We start from the raw sequence: 19,760 nt of genomic DNA, 5'->3' as shown, positions 1-19,760 counted from the left end.
CCTCCTTAAAAGGCTTCCCATGATTGGATTTAGCATCACTAATTGCAGAAGACACTCCCCTTTGGCTGATTACAAATGGAATCAGCTGTGGATGTAGCTGATGTGATCATGCCCTAATCCTATGAAATGTCCTCATTGCAACAGACAGGCCAGTGCTTGCCCAATCAGATGAACAGGTACCACAACTTGGCCAAGTTGACACCTGTCCCTAACCATGACAAATGTTTAGCTTGTTTTCTTCTTTTTTTTACTTTGGAACTTTGGGTGCATTATGTATTCAAATATTCTTATGCCCCTTTATCTTTCTGCTTACCTCCTGGGTGCCATTATGCATAAGCTCTTATGTTTGATAGTGCCCCTAGACCATCAACATCCGCTTTTATTGTTGCATTGGCTTTAGCTCTTTGGTTAGTGACTTTTCTAAACCATTTTTTGTAAAATTTCTATTCTTTATCATATGGTCTTTGAAGTCTCTGCTCCTTTAACTTGTGTTCAGCTAGTGTTTAGACAGAGATTTATTTGAACACTAGTGGCCAAAGGTGTGATAAAGAGAGAAAAAGGAGGAGAAGGAGAGGGAGATGGAGAGAAAAGGAGAAAAGAGACAAAATAAAACCTCTCTCAGTTCTTTGCTGTTAACCTCTATGCTGAGGCACTCATTTGATTCTTAGCCAGGCCATTTACATCTCTTCCTTAGCCTTCCCTTCCTGCCTACACTAAATCTAGAAATCAGTCTGTGATGAAACCTTAAGGTTTTCTCAGCTTTTTTCTGAACATATGTCCTTCCCTGGATATGCTTTTCCAAATTCCCCATATGCTGGGTTCTTATGAATGTCCTAATTCCCTAAAGCTATTCCTCAGCTATTTTCCTTATGCTTTTGGTCCTCTGTTGTATTCTACAATGTAATCTTTTGTCCAAGGTGGCTGTAGGTTTTTCATTTGCCTTGCAGTGTTTTTCAGGAATGCTGACACTTTTCTGCCCTGAATAAGTTCTGAGTAAGATTAAACAAGACAAGTGTATTATGTCAGTCCTTCAGGCTGCCTCAGACAAGTTAGAGCAGATAAACACAATTCTTTGTAAATAAGATCTTCTCTGTAACCTCTGGAACCAGGTTCTAAGGTTCAAAACCAGTGTCACACTGGGAATAGAATACTTATTCATTCACAGGTTTTCTATGGCTGCCTTGGCACTTCCCGTGGCAGTACTGAGTAGTTGCAGCAGAGACCATATGGCTCTCAAAGGCTAAAATATTTATCATCTGGTCCTTTATAGAAGTTCACTGACCTTGGATTGTACCTCAGAACTGAGTTCCTAAGCATTGTTGCTACCAGTGGTTAATAATTTGGTTATGTACAAATTAGAAACAAAATAAAAAACACTAATTCAGTAGAGGAGAAAAAAATCTAGAGAAACAGCATAAGGAAATTGAACTTCTGTTGCCATTGACATTTACTTTTAGAGCCAAGAAAATGTTCCAGGAACTAAGCAGCCCATGAAGGTCACTGGCTTGGTAACTCGGTTTTTCTGACTTTTCCAGGTGAATACATAGAGCATCTCTGGGGAAGCCCTCCAAATTTTTATAGGATACTTTTTAAAAAATGAAATGAATACATTTCAAAAATGTTATTGAACTCTACCAATAGGATGTAAAACAGTTCTTGTAGGATCATTTTGCATATCAGATTTATGTATGAACATTCTATTTGATTCATTAAAATTCTGAAGTTTTCTTAAATCTGTGTTCTGAAATAAGTCAGGATGCATTAGGATTATCTGGTCTCTGATGGTTTTGAAAATATTCTCCTGTGAAACCATCTGGGCCTGGTGCTTTAGTTTAGATAATGCTTTAATAACTTTTTCTAGTTCTGCAGCAGAAATCGCTCTATTCTAAGCATTTTATTCTTACTGGTCAGATCTTCTAAATTGTATTTTCATAGGACTTACCTTTTTTATCTTGGTTTTCCAATTTATCTGCATTAAATTGTACAAATTAGTCACACACACATATGTACACAGACACAAATACACATGTACACGTATCTTGCTCTGCTTCAATTGTTATTTCCCCCTTGTTGCTTCTTATTTTATGTATTTGAGATTGCTCTCATTTTTCCATATTTAGCTTAACCAAAACCTTATTTAATTTGTTGGATATTTCCAAGCGCCAGCATTATTATTTCTGATGGTTTTCTAATTTATACTTCACGAATATCTTATTTTTTCATTATACTTTTACTTTCTTTTGGCTAATTTTATGTTCTTTTTCAAATTTTGAGTTAGAAAATATTATTCGATCATTTTTACTCATATATTTATTTAAAGTTGTGTATTTTCTTCAAATCACTGCTTCAGTAATATATAGATTTTGACATGTAGTATTTTCATTATAATTATCTCTTAGAAATTCTGCAATTTCACTTTTTTTCCTTTTTATCCAAGAGTTGTTTCACAGAGAATTTTTAAATTTTCAGGTGGAACACTACTTTTGGTTTTCTGGTTGGATTTTAATTATGTGTTGTTTCTGTCTTAGCTTCTATGCTATTGTACTGCTCTCAGAGAATGTTTTTGTACTGTTCCTAATTTTAGAGAGGCTCCAGAAATTACAGAGAACAGGATGTCATGTCAAAGTCCTGGTTCACAGTGTTCATGAGTATAGTAAATAATTGTCATATACTAATACGTTTTGGGGTGATTTATTACTCTGTAATAGATAAATGGAACACGGTAGGGTTTCAAGAAAACTTACTTTATGGTTGTACAGAAACTCAGCATATAGGTGGCGGTATAGGTCATAATGTCCAATCAGCCTTCCGATGTTTGAATCCTCTCTGAACAGGATTGCCAATCAATCATTACCCAGGTCTTATTTAGACACCTCCAGTGACCAAGATTTCAGATTATAAAAGTTTTCATAATCAGTCTAGAAGTATTTTCTCTTATTGGTTTTGGTTGGTAAGACGGGACATAAAAAAAAAGATTAAAAAAAAAAAAAGGAGAAAGTCTGAGAACACACCATTTGTTTGGAAGAGATGAGAACCAAACCTAGTTTTTCAAAAAAGAGAGTATATGTAATTGTTTCTCTGGTTCAATTTTTCTAATACTTAATAAGCCAGATTTTCTTCAAATGCTACCCATAGCTAGTAAGTGTAACATTTTTTTTAATAATTTCTGCTTTTAGCTTCTGTTCTCTATAGAACAAAGAGAATTTAAAAATGTTACTTTGCTCAGTATTCAACTTATCAAACCTCACAGCAAAACTGGCTGGTCAGTACTAACTGATCTTTCCATTGTTAGGGGAGCATTTCATCGACTGACAAGAGGAATATTAGGACCTTTATGATGACTGTGTTTTTGCCTTTATTGAGGTGCGAATATGCCATCTGCCTCTATTGTACCTGTGTGCCTGGCTGGCTGCTGACCTCAGTGTCTAGAATAGGTAATTTATGAGTCATAGCTGTGCCTGTTTGGAGTTTACCACTTATTCAATATGTAGCTGTTTTTCTCTTTGCCATCTGACATCAGGATAAGAAACTGTTTCAAATGTCCATCATTTAAAAATCTTGTTTGGAATCAGGTTGTGGACTCCTTTGGCTCCCAATATCCTGAAGCCTTTGGGTTCTTTCTCCAAATTCATTTCAGCTCTCCATTTCTACATCGTTTATAGCAATCATTACAATGGGCTCCAAGGATTTTCTGAAATTAAGGCCTTTGAAATCACTCTGAAATTCTCCTGGAATCGACTCAAATATTAAGATTAAATTAGATCTGACCTTATGGAGAGATATGGCCAAAGCTCTGCCAGAATTCTTGGTGCTATTCTGGACCAGAGACGAGCATGAATCTGTATTGCCTGAGGACTGAACATAACTGAAATGACATCTTGGATTTGGAAGCATTCGACGTACATCATCTGGTAGACATAAAGGGATTTTAGAGAATATATTTTTTTAAAAAGCTTTCTCTGGTTAGAATCATTATGATTGAATGATGTGTTGCCAATTTTGCCAGCACAAAAATAAAGGAAGCAGAAATAATAAATTTGGGGAAGGTAAAAAATTTAATTATAATGTATCTTGAAAATACAAGGGAAACAACTGAAGCTTCCGAACTAAATGAGTTGAGTTTTAATAAGTATTTTTAAACCTATGCTATCCATAGCCAATAGGTATAAACAATGGAAAAATTAAAGTTTCAAATTACAATAATACTTTAAAAATCCCTTTGTTTATGCAGGATCTATATATTAGAACTATGAATTTTTTTAGATCTATGCAAGAAAATCTGAATGCGCAGAGGCATATCATCTTCCTGAAATGACAACTGTTTTCTGTAAAGGTGACCATTTCTCCAAATTTATTTTATAAGCTTTTATTCAAATAAAAGCACTATTTAAATAATTTTCTAAAATATTTAAATGTTTTCTTGGAAAATTAACAGGAAAAACTAGCTAAGAAAAATAGTGAAAAGAAGAAATAAGATTTTGTTTCTCTTCCGGATATTTATTTTTATTATTTACATACTACAATAATCAGAGTATTGTGGTCTAGTGCCATTATAAACAGTAAAATCCATTAGCTAGGTATATAGCTCTAAATTAAATCTTGCAAACATATGTATTTGCTATAATTTCATAAATTAAAAAATGGTTTTGGAAAAATTGGCATTTGGGGAAAATTAAAATTAACTCACCTCAAGCCTTATTAACAAATAAATTCCTGATAAGCTTTGAAAAGTTAAACTTTAGAAAGAACCCATACAGTTTTAGAATTTTACAATAAAATAGAGCTAAATTTTAACTGCAGTATAAGGACTAAGAACATTCCAGTTGTAAAGACAAAATAAGAAACACCAAGGAAAAAATAGATTTGCTATATTAAAAACATGGCAGAAATCATATCTAAAACTTAGAATCAAAAAGAAGAAAAACCACAGCAAAACTATTTACTTACACTAGTCTAAATAGTAGTCTCCTGAATATATGAGTTGATATAAATTTATAATAGAGGTACTAAAATGTTAGTTCTAAAAAAATGGGTAAAGAACATAAGAACATGTGCAGAAAACAAAATAACTGTTCCACAAACTCTTTGTGGTGATTTGAAGCTGTATGTACCCCAGAAATTTATGTTCTTACATTGAACCTATTCTTGTGGGTGTGCACCTATTGTAGGGAGGACTTTTCAATGAAGCTACTTCAGTCAAGGTGTGGCCCACCTCAGTCAGGATGGGTCTTAGTCCTATTATAGGAATCCTTTATGAACAGAATGAAGTCAGGCAGAGGAGAGAGCCACCAAAGCAAGAAGCTGCATCAGTGAGCCCAGAAGAGAAGAGGAGGGCAAGCAGATCCTGCCATGTGGCCTTGGTGTGTGACAGAAGGACCAGGGTCCCTGACATCTGGTCTTTCAGAGGAAAGTATTGCCTTGATAGTGCCTTGATTTGGATATTTTCCAGGCCTCAAAACTGTGAGCAAATAAATTCCTATAATTTAAGGCAAATCATTTCGTGATATTTGCCTAAGCAGCCTAGCAAACTAAAACATTCTTAAAAATTACAATCTATATTGAAGAGAAATAAATGAAAATTAAATGAATGAATGAAAATTACAGTACTGATGCACCATTTTTAACCTAATATATTGCTAAGAATATATGTATATATACATATAAAATTAATGCTGGTGAGGCTCTTATGAGAAAAGCATCATCTTATGATGTAGGTAAGACTGAAAAATTGGAGCAAATATTTTGGCCAACAAATTTTCAATATGTAAATAAAATGAATTCTCAGAAAAGATCAAAGCTTTTGATCCAGTAGCATACCTTTTGATCCATTCCTGTTGAGGGATCAGACATTGCATGACCTCTCCCCAGTCTTGCCCAATCAGAGCCTTGTGTCCAGAAGTTTCCCTTATCTTAAGTCCCTTGCTTAACCTAGAGTCTTCTTCCATATTAGGGAACCCTTCCCCTGGTCTAGTGCATTGCAAATTTCTTTGTACTGGTCAAGAGTGTGACTCATATCGCACCTGGCCAGTGAACCCCACTAGGTTATCTGACCTGGTGGGGAGAGAATGGGGTCTTCCCTATTTTGACACAAAAGGAGTAATACAGTCCATTTCCCTGCTTTGGTGATCAGGAGGGACCTATTGCCTATGGGAGACCAGTGCCCACTACTGAAGCTGATTTTGCTCTGAATTTTCTGTCTGTTAAAGGAACCAATGCTTGTGTGTGTTCTGTCTTCCTTGGTGATTATGATACTGTGGTACTTGGAGCAGGCAGAACTATCTGGAATCCTACTGTTGGTTATCAGCATATCTTTGCCATTTGCTGTGTGGTTCATCTTCTCAGGTGGTGGTAGCCCAGAGCCTCATTCATGGAATAGCTTCTATGGGAAAGTTTAGTGATACAGAGAATATACAAAGATGCTCATCATTGAGTATTTTATGATAATGAAAATAGAATATAACAAAAGGCTATTTTGGGGGAGCATGAATAAAATAAAGTTACATACAGAAGGACTACATAATCATCAACATTTGTTTGGGAACACTTTTAAGGGTTATGAGAAAATGCACATAATGTAATGTTGACTTAGAAAGTGGCATCCCATGTGATCTTAGTTATATTTGCATTATGTTTATGCATAGAAGTATGACCAAAAGAAAGCATACAAGAATTTGATAATTGGTTTTTTCTCAGTTGTAGTTCATCGCTCTTTTTTCCTTAAAGATTCCTACAGTCACAAACATTTCTGTCATAAGCATACATTTCATGATCTGAATGAAATTTAAAATTCTCTTTTCAAAAAAAAGTTTTGATATTTTTATGAAATAGTTATTTAATAATTTGAAAAAATGTATTATTCTAAAAGGGAATAAAATTGCAACCATCCTCTAAATAGTACAAATGATGATTTGTAGACCCAGATAACCTTTTAAGAATTAGGAATGGTGGCGGGCCGCGGTGGCTCAGCGGGCAAGAGTGCTTGCCTGCTATGCCGGAGGACCCCGGTTCGATTCCCGGCCCCAGCCCATGTAAAAAACAAACAAACAAACAAAATATAATAAAATAAGAAAATGTTTAAAGATGTTTCCCTTTCTTCCTCCCTTCCTTCCTTCCATCCTTCCTTCCTTCTTCCTTCCCTTCCTCCCTCTCTCTTTAAAAAAAAAAAAAAAAAAAAAAAAAAAAAAGAATTAGGAATGGATTCGTCCCTTGCCCCAGCCCTGGATTATTTCAAAACGAATCCTAGATATACTATTACTTCAACCTTAACTATTCCATGATATATTTTTAAAGTACAAGGAATCTTTTTTGAAACAAATCATAGTGCCGTATCACAAGCTAAAAATTTAACAAATATCCTATCAATATTCTTATATTTTTCCTCAGTCATTTTTGGACTTGAATTTTATTTGTTGCACAAACTTGGTCATGTTAGAATATCCCTTTATCTGGGTTTGTGACTTGTTATCTGGAATCCCTTTGTATCATTTTGTGTGTTCTCTGTCTTTTCTGTAAATTGCTATTTAGATCTAGAGATTTTATCAGATTCTGGTTAGATTTTTAGCTTTTTATGTATTTATTTAATTTTTTATGTTTGTAGTCATGTATGCCTATTTTAACATGTTCAAAATCCTTTGACATTCCCCCCATCAAGAATTGCAGTCAATGTGCTTTTCCCTTGAATCTCAATTGACTTCAGTGATTTTCTTATAATCGATAGAATGCGGTGGATCTAATGCTGTCAGACTCGAAGTTAGGTCAGATTAGAATATGCAACTTTTCACCTGGCTCCTTTTTGAATGGATCCTCAATCTAAGGCACTGGCTTCCCACTAGGTTGATTTTACCACACTTCCTGTAGATACTTGCAATGTCCGTAGACATTTTTGCTTGTCTTGACTGTTAGGGTGGTGCTGATGACATTTGATGAATAGAGGACCAGATGCTGCTCTCTTTCCGCCTATACGTTCTGGATAGCCTTATGGCCACCATAATTAAACATAACCTCATGGCCACCATAATTAAACATAACCTCATGGTCACCATAATTATATTGAGAACAGAAGTTATACGGTTTAGGAAACAAAATTAGTTAGGCTCAAAAGAGCTTTGGGTGATTACTATTATATGAAACTGATTGGGAAGCTTATAGAACTAAGATTTGGAAAGACTTGTATCACTGAAGAAACAATGAGCCTTGATGCAAAAGGCCCCTAACTTTTAGGGATTCAAAACTATACTTGACCATCCTTGCACAAGCATGAAATTAGCTGTAAAAATCTTTTTGGTCCCAAAGAGGGTATATTTCCCAACACTCCTTTTAAATATGTGTAAGTTAGATAGCTGAAAAGAAAGAACCCTTCAGAGAATGGATCATGGGCCATAATGGATAGTAGAAAAGGGTTTCCTACCCAGAAAGTGAATTCTGTTCCTAATTTCAGAAATTCCCAATCCTAGAGTGGTGGACCTTCAAATGCTTGACACCGTAAAATTCTTACATTACCGTGGACCTCTAATTTATCTGTCTTCCATTTTCTCCTTTTCTAATGATAATCTTTATTGAAGTTATCTTGTTCCTGTTATGCAATAGTAGGTTGGATATATTTCAGAGGTGAGGAGACAGATAATACTATAGTTTTAGGCTACAGTTTCCAGGAATAAGACAATCTATATTAAAGTCTGATAGAAAAGACTGCACATAACCTGGTCTATGAAACCACATCATGACCAAATGTCCACCTTAGGTTTGGAAATTGAGAATCTGTGTGGTCTCTGAAGTAGACACATTTTCTCATTTCACAGATGAAGACATTTATTTAATAGGTATCTTTTTCTTGATTTTATAAAAAACTTTTTCCACCATTCATAATCACAGATTATTATAGTTGAGTAATGGAAAAATTTGAACATAGATATGTTGATAAAGTTTGATATCTATGCATCTAAAAGAGTTAGTTCAAAAACTAACTCTTAACTAAGTGGTAAGAAATTGAGTTTAATTATCACTAAGAAAGTTTAAGTTTTCTTTTTACACTTTTTAGCCTTTTGAGCTGCCACAAAACTATTGTCAATGAGTCATCATAAGCAAAGCAAAGCAGTAGACTGCAGGTGTTGATAATGATCACTTCATGTATTTTCACACTGCTCTAAAGGTGCACTTTGTTACTTATTCCAGATTTAGCTATTTTTATTTTAATTGGTACTTTTAGATACTTGGTATCTAACCAGCTGGTATGGTCCAGCAGGTGAGACAGAGAAATAGCACTTCTGTCATGGTAAAAATGAAAGCAAATTGACTAATGTCTACTAATGATAATTGAAATAGGCTACTGTTTCTTTGTAGGCTCATACATTCATAAGATACAGGCTGAAGACATTGTCCTCTGGGAGGGCTTGTACTTTTGCAACACAGAGGTATTTTGAAACACCCATAAATTACACTTAGGAGCAAATTAAAAAACATACAGTTTGATACTTGGTGGATTTTGATGTTTTATTAATCGCTGATGATCACTAATGAAATTATCACTTCTTTGTCAAATAAAAAATGGCTGAGACACCAATAACATAAAAATAATCTACTGATTTTCTGATTATTATGGAAATGTTCACTTTTACCTTTTTTTTTTTTTTTTTTGAGTGAGCAGGCACCAAGAATTGAATCTGGGTCTCTGGCATGGCAGGCAAGAACTCTGCCACTGTGCCACCATCACCCACCTGACTTTTACCTTTTTTTATGTATGAACTTGATATATGGATCTTCGAGAGATTAAGTACTCCATACATATTTATTGATGATGCAAACTTTCTAATTTACAGATGGCTAATTTATTATATTTTGCTTATTTATAGTACACACAAGCATGTTATGTATGCAATACTTCATAATGCATTTTAGATTATTTTAGTCATGCATTTCCATAGTTCTGTTTCCAAGTGTTCCATTTCTCTGTTGGGTATACTAGTATATATGTGTTCTCTCATTTGTTAATTTTCTTTGAAATTTTGACATATTGCTGCAAGTGAGTTTTTATGCCTTGTTCCTTGCATACAGACAGATGATTAGAACTAACCAATGTGCAGAAGTCAATAACATTCGTAATAATGAATATGCTGATAATAACTAATCCAATTCAATCAATATGAAAGGTCTCTTTTAAAGTAGAAAAATGTGTATGAAGTATAAGACTTATAGAGAAAAACTGTCGTAGACTGTAAAAGGAAGACCTGGATAAGTGAAAAGTTATATCATATTTAGCTGTGGTGCTGCATCCCTAATTAATTTATAAATCTAATATAATCTTTTTAGAGTTTTTCATGGGACCTGACAAGTTTGTATGCAAAAGCACATGGCCAAGAATAATTTAGACAACTTGAAGAAAATATCAGATGGTAGATTTGACCTACTAGATATCAGGGCTTTTTATAAAGGAATAATAAAGATTTTGGCAGGGGATAAACACATATACCAGTGGCATATAAAAAGCCTGAATCTGACCTGCTTAAAAATGACAATAATGGATGAGATGTGCCATTACAAATGAATGAGGGAGAGGATGGGCTATTAGATAAATGGAGCTGAGACAAAAGGTTATTCATATGGAAAAATACAATTAGGTCCTTTAAAAGTTTTTGAGGAAAATATAGAAAAGTATTATGACTTTCCTATTAGAAAATATTCTTTTACTCAAGACACAAAAAGCACAATCAGAAATAAAAATTCTAATGTATTTGCTACATTATAATAAAAACATTTTGCACAAAACCAAAGTTCAAACAAAGTAAAAGATTAGCCATAGACTGAGAAAAGATATTTGCAGTGCACATAGGTGGTAAACAGAAGTACCAACAGTCCAGTGAAAATGTGTAAAGATTATGAACAGATAATTCACAAGAGAAGAAATAAAAATGGCTAACAAATGAAAAAAAAGATGCTCAATTTCACTAGTAATCAAGGAAATGCAAATTAAAGCTATAAGCGAACATTCTATACCTCTCATCGGCAAAAAAGAAAAAAATATCTGACAATAGCAAGTAATGGAGAGAAAGAAAGTCTGATACTGCTCCTAATGGGGGTATTAAACAATAAAAATTCTTTGGAGATCAGTTTGGTAATGTATAGTAAAATTTAAATAGCTTTATGCCACAGAAAGCCCACTATGTACTTTGCAGAGAAATTCTTTTATAGGTTAATAAGGATGAACATATAAAAATAATCATTAGAACATAATTCATAATGGAAAAAAATAAATTATTAAAATGTGCATTGTTTTGGTTTGCTAAAGCTTACTGGAATGCAATATATCAGAAATGGATTGGTTTTTACAAAGGGGATTTATTAGGTTACAAATTTACAATTCTAAGGCCATGAAAATGTCCAAACTAAGGCATCAACAAGACCATACCTGGACTCTGAAGAAGAACTGTGTCTGAAACACCTCTGTCAGGTGGGAAGGAATGTGCCTGATGTCTGCTGATCCTTGTTCCTGGTTGGTTGCTTTCAGCTTCTGATTTGGGTGGCTTTCTCTCTGCCTCCTGCATGTCTTCTCTCAGCATCTCGGGGGCACTTACCTTTCTAAACATCTATGGGTCCTCTCTTAGCTTCTCTAGGACAAACTCTAGACTTCATCTCTTAGCTTCCTACAGCTTTTTGCAGGTTCCAAGTTCTACCAACATGGATAAGTCTATTTTAAAATCAAATTCATAAAAAGTGAATTATATAATATGTGAAAGATATGCACCACATACACATTTGTAAATCCTTCAGTATAGTATACTATTAAACCAAAAAAAGTACTAATATTACAAAATATTAAAAATAAAGAGTAAAAATAAGATTTTTTAGAAAGCATCATTTTAATTTGCTTTTAGATAAACATGTTTTCACGGAATTTAAAATATATTTGAGTTAGGCCTTTAGTGTTACCATTTATCAGTTAAGGAGACAAAATTTCATTAATTAATTAATTGAAGCACAAAAATTAAAGAAAAACACAAATCTAATAGAACATGAAACTCTACAAGTAATCCAAGCGAATTCTTTCATTCTGTCTAATGAGATTTTTATCAAGTTTGCTGGTAAGACAGAGTATAGCAAGTTTTGTGTTTCTTTTTATTTCTTCCGCCCACTATTCAGTAAAGTGGCCAATTAGCAGTGAAACGAACAAAACTCAGGAGCCAGGAGGAATGAAAAAGGACCAAAAATCCCTTGATAATTGACAAACAAATACAGTTTGGGTAAACGGGATTTGACTTTAATAAATACCAGTTTTCACAATGAACTTAAATAAAATGTGTAAAACGGCTTTATGGTTGCGCTTTTGAATCAATTTCTTCTCTCTGATGGTCAGATATTCCCACTTCTACCGTCAACTTGTAGAAGAGGAACATAGCTGTTATTTCCAATCTTTCAAATATAAAAAATATATAGTGATATCCATTTCTATGATTTTGATTTGATAGCTCTTTGCAGGACACTATAACTATTCTTTTCCACACAATTTGTGGTTGTGTATGTGTGTTTGGACTCTTCTCCTAAGAATCTTAGAAGTTCAAGTTAATCTTTTTAATATTCTCTTTTTCTCTTGAACTAAAAATTGCAGGAAAGTAAATTATATAGTTTCATCTCTTTCACTATTTTATCAAGAAACTTTGGAATGAGCCATTTTAACCAATAAACATTATAAGCAAGGCTTTTTGCAGAAATAATGAAGAATTCTGCCAAAAACAACTGCCTATTTTTACTGCCAAACTTCAAAGCTATCTTCCTGCATAGAAGTGTGCATTTGCTGTAACGAGAGTGAGTTTATTCACAGGTTGTTGTGGGGCATTTCCAAGGGAATAGCTGACATATGGTTGCCGAATGATGCCTAATAATTATAGGACACTTTATAGTTTTAAAAAGGTGTGATGGTTAGGTTCATGTATCAAATTGGCCAGGTAATGGTGCTGGTTGTCTGGTCAAGCAAACACTGGACAAAGTGTCACAGCGAGGCAATTTCATGGTCTTCAATCATGAGTAAGTTGATTACATCTATGGCTGATTACATCTACAATCAACTAAAGAGATTGATTGTCTTCAGCAATGAGAGACATTGCATCCAATCAGTTGAAAGCTTTAAAAGGCTTGATGACTTCAGCAGTCAGAAGAGTGAATTTTCATGTCTACTTTAGCCAGCCAGCTTCTGGGAAATTCAGCAGAAATCTACATTAGAGTTCCCAGCATACAGCCTGCCTTACAGAATTGAGACTTCTGCATTCCCATAGTTGCATGAAACATTTTATAAAATCTCGTAATATTTACAGATATCTCCTGTTGGTTCTGTTTCCCTAGGAAACCTTAATACAAAATGCTTTCACATTTATTATCTTATTGCATTCTTTAAATAAATCTTTAAGGTCAAAAATGCAGTGTTTCTCAAGTGTTTTATGACTTGACAAGACATCTAGTTAGTAAGTGACAGAACCATTCAAATTTAGATCTTCCAATTCTAAATGCAGGACCCATTTTACATGCTTGGATGCTATATTTTATTTTAGGAAGCCTAAGCAGGAATCTTGACATTTGTTCATTTTTGAAAGATATCTTTGGTAGATCTCACCGCTACATTCAGGAAAGAAAGGAGTTAGCCTTTTGTTTTCCCAGGATTTAGAAGGAAGTTAGTGAGATTATGTATGTGGAAAGATAAAGAACATAAAAGGAATTTAATGAATGTGTAGCAGGAACTGCACATTTCGTTGTCATTCCAGACTAGTGGGAAATGTCAAATCAGCTCCTTTGGACTGATCCTGCTCTGGGGGAGGCTTTGCTTGCATGTCACCATTTCCCTGCCCAGTGCCCAAGTCCACCCCTTTCTTTCTAGAGAAGCATGCAGGCATCCTGGGCTGCTGGATGGGAGCCTGTCGATACTGGAGTGGGGATGGGGAGTAGACTGATGACAGACTTTCAAGGATATGCATCCGGCCAAATTGGACGTTTGTCAGAAATGGACTGACCTCCAAGTTCAGACTGCCCTGGCTCACCTTTCTTATTGCAATGTTTGCCCTGGGGTTTTCTTACTCCCACACTTCCTGCCTGATTTCTAACTCACTCTTCTCCTGCTTATAGCATTCTTTGATGGGATCTTCAGGAGCAAGAAAAAACTGTGTTGAAATTGTCCTGAGACGAGGACCAGGAAACTTTGAGCATAATAGTAGCTAATAGCTAACATTTAATGCTTATTGTATGGCAATTGCTATAAACTTATATATATATATATGTAACGTATTATATATATGCATAATCCTTAAAACAACCCTATTTTATATATGAGCAAACTGAGACATAAAGAAGCTAAATAACTTGACCCAAATTTTCAATTATCTACTTACAAAGCTAGGACTTGAACTGAAAGAGTCTGGCTCAAGAGTCTACACCTTTAACCTCTTGGTCATATTTCTGTTCAAGAATACAACTTAATAGAGGACCAAAGTACATCCTTCTGGTCTACCTGCTATGAATGGAAATGGCTGGTGCTGAAGGGTGGGTAAAGGTGCTTTAAGGGTAAAAGTGAAGGAATCAGGGCATGCATAAAAGGAGAAAACATACCAGTTAATATCTCAACATAGTAGCCTTCCTCAAATGAGTGTTAATAATAAACATAATAGGCCAAATATAGAGTGAGAGCCTATTGGACGTGATGTCTCCATTAGTTTATCAAGCAGGTGAATATGCATTTGATCTCACATCATCATTTTTAAGTGCTTTGAATTCATATCTCATGTCTCTGAATTTTCCATCTTGCAATAATTGAACAACAAAGACTCTGATTCAATAATGTCAAAATAATCCAAAGCATTTTAGAAAAATAGTCACATCATGGTTTGTCTAACTGTGTGATACTTTTAGCTTTCGTAAAGTACTCAGATTCAGAACACAGCTTTTTGTTTTTCCTTTTCTTTTGAGAATAAAGCCATTTGATAATGCTGATTTTTATTTTTTATAGGATTAAGTATTCAGTTAACTCTGGCTCTCTCAAATATTTTTCAAATTTTTCAATACCAACTTGCAATTATGTTTGCAGCTGAAATGTCTTTTCTGAGCTAGGTTTTGAATCCCCAGTTGAATTTTCTATTGTACTCATGTGGTAGACTATGAATTTGAAAGTATCCTAAAGATAGTACATAAATCAGTTTGGTAATAGTCTATTGCTTTTGGGATAATTACATTACCACTTTAGTGTCAAGAGTTGTCCTGATAAACAAGATTCATCTCGTTAGTCACCCATATATTTCAAACATTAGTAAATAAAAGTCACAGTGCTCAGTGTAAATTAGGAAAGGGTGAATTAACTGTACCAAATTAGTACTCCACTTTCACTATTCTACCTTATGAAATAATGTTTCATAATTTAGAGTCACTTTTCAAAACACTTTTCCTTACTTCCATTATCACTTTTATTCTCTTAAATGATTACCAAATAGTGAATTTTTCCCTATAAGGAAAATATGACATGCTACTCCTTCCTTCCTCTTTTTTTATGTTTCTTTAAAGTTTTTAAAGATCCTGCTTCCTGAAGAATTCAGTTTACTAAGGTCATTTTCAGGTTCCATTTACTTTTTCATGATTTCTATCGTGTGGACATTTTAAAGATCCTTTCTTTTTTTTCCCACCTCAGGTTTACTCAATCAGCTTCACATAAGAAGCTGTCTGTAATTATATTTCAGACAGTAAAGTGGAAGGAGTTTTCCAATACACCCCCAAATAAATGCAATTTGAAATTTTAGTGCTGGTTTATTGATTATGGGTAACTAGCTCTAATTATAAAACTAATGTTCTTGAATTTTTTCTTAATTTTGTCATGTTTCTTTTGCTGATTTGCCATTTCATAGCTTATGAATGATTTCTTAGGTTTCAGAAACTTCCAGTAACTCTTAATTAGTTATTGTACATTACTTCATTTTTTCCTTCCAATCTTATAAGCATAGGGCATAAAGAAATGTCACAAGCTTTATGTTCTCATAAGTGTAATGTACTATGTACTCTCAGCTGCAAAGCATCTGAATCTACTCTGGAAGGTTAAAACAGAAAAATAATTTATTACATGATGTTAAGTAACTCAGAAAGTCTTCCAAAGGACTGAAGATGCAAAGATTCAAAACCATACTTTCAGGACCAAATGCTCATACCAGACCATATCGTTCTGTTGAAGAAACCACAGCCACCACAGAGAAGCAAAGGCCAGGAATGTGATTTTTTTAAAAAACTAACTCTGCTATAACAAGAAATTCACTTCTGCTTCAGGAACTCTCCTTTACCTAATGCTTTTTTGCTCCAATCACACTAACAAAACCAAAGCTCTATGCAGGAACAAACATCGTGTCAATTGTGTCCAAAAGTGTCTTGTGTGGTTTTGTCTCATTGATGTGGTTGAGGTCACATTTCTGAGCCATAACTGCAAGGGGAGGAGAGAATTTGGGTTCTTCCTTCCATCTTGGGGAGGAGATGTTCAATGTGGGGATTTCCCTAAATAAAGACTATTCAAAAGATGATGAACAGTCAAGAAAATGATTAATATTCACCAAGATATGCTGTAGAATAAAATGTGTTGTATAGCTGTAATGCATCTTCCTTTTAAAGAAACTAAATATATGACAATCATATGGTAATGTGGCCAAAACATAAATTTGAAAGTAAGTTCTCACTTAAATAATGAGCTCCCATTGGATTTTACAACATGGTTTGTTTAGTAAAAGAAAATAATGCTCATATTTTTGAGTCAAACACTATAGTCAAAAGAAATAAGTTTATATGTTTATCATAAAAGTAAATTTAATGCTAATACTTTCTGACATACTGCTGAAAATCTATGCAATCTCTTGTTGCTATAGACAAAGCATGATGACTTAATGAAAAACTATGATTTTTTTAAAACAATGGTTATATAATATTAAGATACATCTAAACTTGAAACCATTTATTTCAACATAGAGTAGGTCCTTAGAGCTTTATTCATATTTAATACATTTTGAACCTTATTCAATTTTTACCTTGGGCTAACACTTCGCAACAAAATATGTAGTATAAAAGTAATGAGATGAACTCTACTGTCTACAATATTATTTTGGAAATTGAAATGCACATACATTGGAATATAAATGAGAACAGCTACTAGGGGCTTGTATATATTGAATGAAACAAAATCCCCTCCATCTGGGAAGAGTGATATCATATCGGAGCATTTAGTGGAGCGTATTTGAGACAGGACTGGAGGCAGGTCCATGAAAGAAACAATTATGGGTAAAACCTTAAAGGAAGGAAAACTCAAGGTATTTACGTTTCTAACAACATCATTTAATAAATTATAAGAAGACTAAGGGGAAGTCAAGCGGCTGAGTAGAGAAGCGTGGGTTTATTCCCCACATAGCCCTTAAAAGATGGAGAGGAAGCTGAGTGTGGACTGTGGATGAAATATTTACAAAACAAACCCCACAGGCAATAATAATTGAATATTTTATATTTTGACTTATTCAACTTTTATGATTTAATTTTTTTGCCTTCGTTGAGTTTAATTAAGCTTTCCCCAGAGTCACAAGCCTTGAAAACTTGGTAAAAATAATGCCATTCTGTTTACCAGGAAGATTTTCACAGCTCTCTTTACATTGAAGTATGTATTTTGTTAAAATCTCTTTTCAAGGGTTGCTGTTCAACATTTTTAAGGTGTCTGCTGCTCCATTAAAAAAATTCTTAATGTTTGGCAAAGACAGTGACTTCTGGGCTTAAATATATCTTTAAAATTTTCTGAACTTTGCTGGTTTTCTTTTTTTTTTTGAACTGTGGGTCACACCTGCAATACCTATATATGGAAAATGTATAACATATTTTTGTAAATATTTTCCACTGAAAGATAACTAAATACGAATGCTTAATACAGAAAGCAGTTTCAACTATTCCAACTACCAATTCATTCATTCATCTATATATTAATTCATTCATTCAAACACAATCCACGATGTGCCTCTTACAATGCTAAGAGATAGTAGAAGAAGAAATAGCAAAATTAAAAATAAAGGTTGAAAAATACATTACTGAGTGCTCCCTAGAGATTTATTTTTCCCATATAATGGGATCAGCTGCATGTACATATTTTAGAATTTTTCCAGAACTACTGGACCTAATTGTATCTAGAATAGATAGAAACAAGTAAGGATGAAGACAGAATACTCTCCAGGTCTTACATTTCACCCAATAACCCAATTTTCTAGGCACAGAAATGTGTCTGCATGTTACTCCTTTGGCTACCAAGAGAAAGAAATGTAGCTATAATAGAACATTTTGAACACAGAGGACTAGGTAAAGAAAGAATCTCATTATTTTTAAATAAAGTAGGCCATTGCAATATTTATGCCATCTATTTGAGATATTATAACAATTTCTTTGAAACAAAACTAATGAATCAAAGATGTGTTATTGGAGGATCAGCAGTTAAGAATTGACTGTCTTCTTGTTAAGAAATCACATGTCCATTAAGAACAATTTTCTTTCCTGTCACCTAGATGCTGCCCTAAATTGTTTAAAAAATTCAGTTGATATCCTCAATAATTTTAATGCTATTGATGAGATTATTAAGAATAACTGAAGTGATGAGAACTGGCTTATGAAAAATTAGTCCTAAAAAGCTAGGTGGAAATGAAATATGGTGCAGTGGATGGAATCGTGTTTGTTTGGACGTGGTCTTACCCTACATTCTGATGGGTGGGTAGCCATTGTACAGAAGGTCCTTTCAAGATGTTCCTTCAGGGCGGGCCACGGTGACTCAGCAGGCAAGAATGCTTGCCTGCCATGCCAGAGGACCCGGGTTCACTCCCTGGTGCCTGTCCATGCTAAAAAAAAAGATGTTCCTTCAGTTAAAGTGTGGTCTCACTGAGTCAAAGGTTGGGTTTTAATCTGAATTACTGAAGTCTTTCATGAACAGAGTGGAAGTCAGATGGAGCGAGAAGCCATGGGAAGCAGCCAGAAGCTGGAAGTAAATGGAAACTGGAAGAGAAAGAAGATGCCACCATGTACTTTGACATATTACAGAAAAGCCAAGGACCACTGTCAACCAGCCCCAGAATGCCACAGTGTTCAGGGAGGGAGACTTGTATTGCTGATGCCTTGACTTTGGACTTCTCCCAGCCTCAAAACTGTGTGCCTTTAATTCCTGTTGTCTAGCTAACACATTGTTTGGTATTAAACACATGGCTATGAGGAACAATCTAAACATGATGAGTCTACAAGTTATAAATACTTTTGATGTTTCTACATACACAAAAGGACCAAAGAATTAAAAAATCAATTAATTCACTCGTTTGATTTTTTTAACAGAATGTATTTTATTTTCTCTTTATAACTTTTGAGACCTTCCTACATAGAATAAAAAAATCTTGAATACACTGGTACACAATCCAGTTTTCTAAGCAATTTGAATGATCTGTTTGACCCTATTATTTATGAAAAAATTTCTAACATCTTCAAATATTCATTCATTCTGCTCTTATTGATTGGGACCTTTGAGTGACATAGTATGCTACTTACTAAAAGGACCATGGCAGAGAAGAGGATGCAATAACTTGGTCTTGCCTTCATGATACATTTTCATATATTTTACTAAATAGTTCCAATTTGATTTGTTTTCACTGTTGTAGAGATGCAAAAAGTAGCATTGGCGAGAATGAATGGTAACCTTTATCAGTTTAGCACCCAAAAAGCTATCTATATGCAGACATTATATATATGTACACACA

The 19,760-nt window shown here is 34.2% G+C and overlaps 1 long non-coding RNA gene across 1 annotated transcript in view; it reads right to left on the bottom strand.

Annotated features, from left to right (window-relative positions):
• Window positions 1-19,760, bottom strand: part of LOC143682375 (uncharacterized) — a 35,250-nt gene that overhangs the window by 12,831 nt on the left and 2,659 nt on the right. Inside the window, exon 2 of the long non-coding RNA XR_013175104.1 lies at window positions 11,402-11,680. This is a non-coding gene — a long non-coding RNA (uncharacterized LOC143682375). The remainder of the gene's footprint in view (window positions 1-11,401; window positions 11,681-19,760) is intronic.

The sequence above is a fragment of the Tamandua tetradactyla genome, chromosome 5 (genome assembly GCF_023851605.1).
Source record: "Tamandua tetradactyla isolate mTamTet1 chromosome 5, mTamTet1.pri, whole genome shotgun sequence".
NCBI classification, from domain to species: domain Eukaryota; kingdom Metazoa; phylum Chordata; class Mammalia; order Pilosa; family Myrmecophagidae; genus Tamandua; species Tamandua tetradactyla.
The sequence above is the reverse complement of the archived record's forward strand: the minus strand, read 5'-3'. Positions and strand labels throughout refer to the sequence as shown.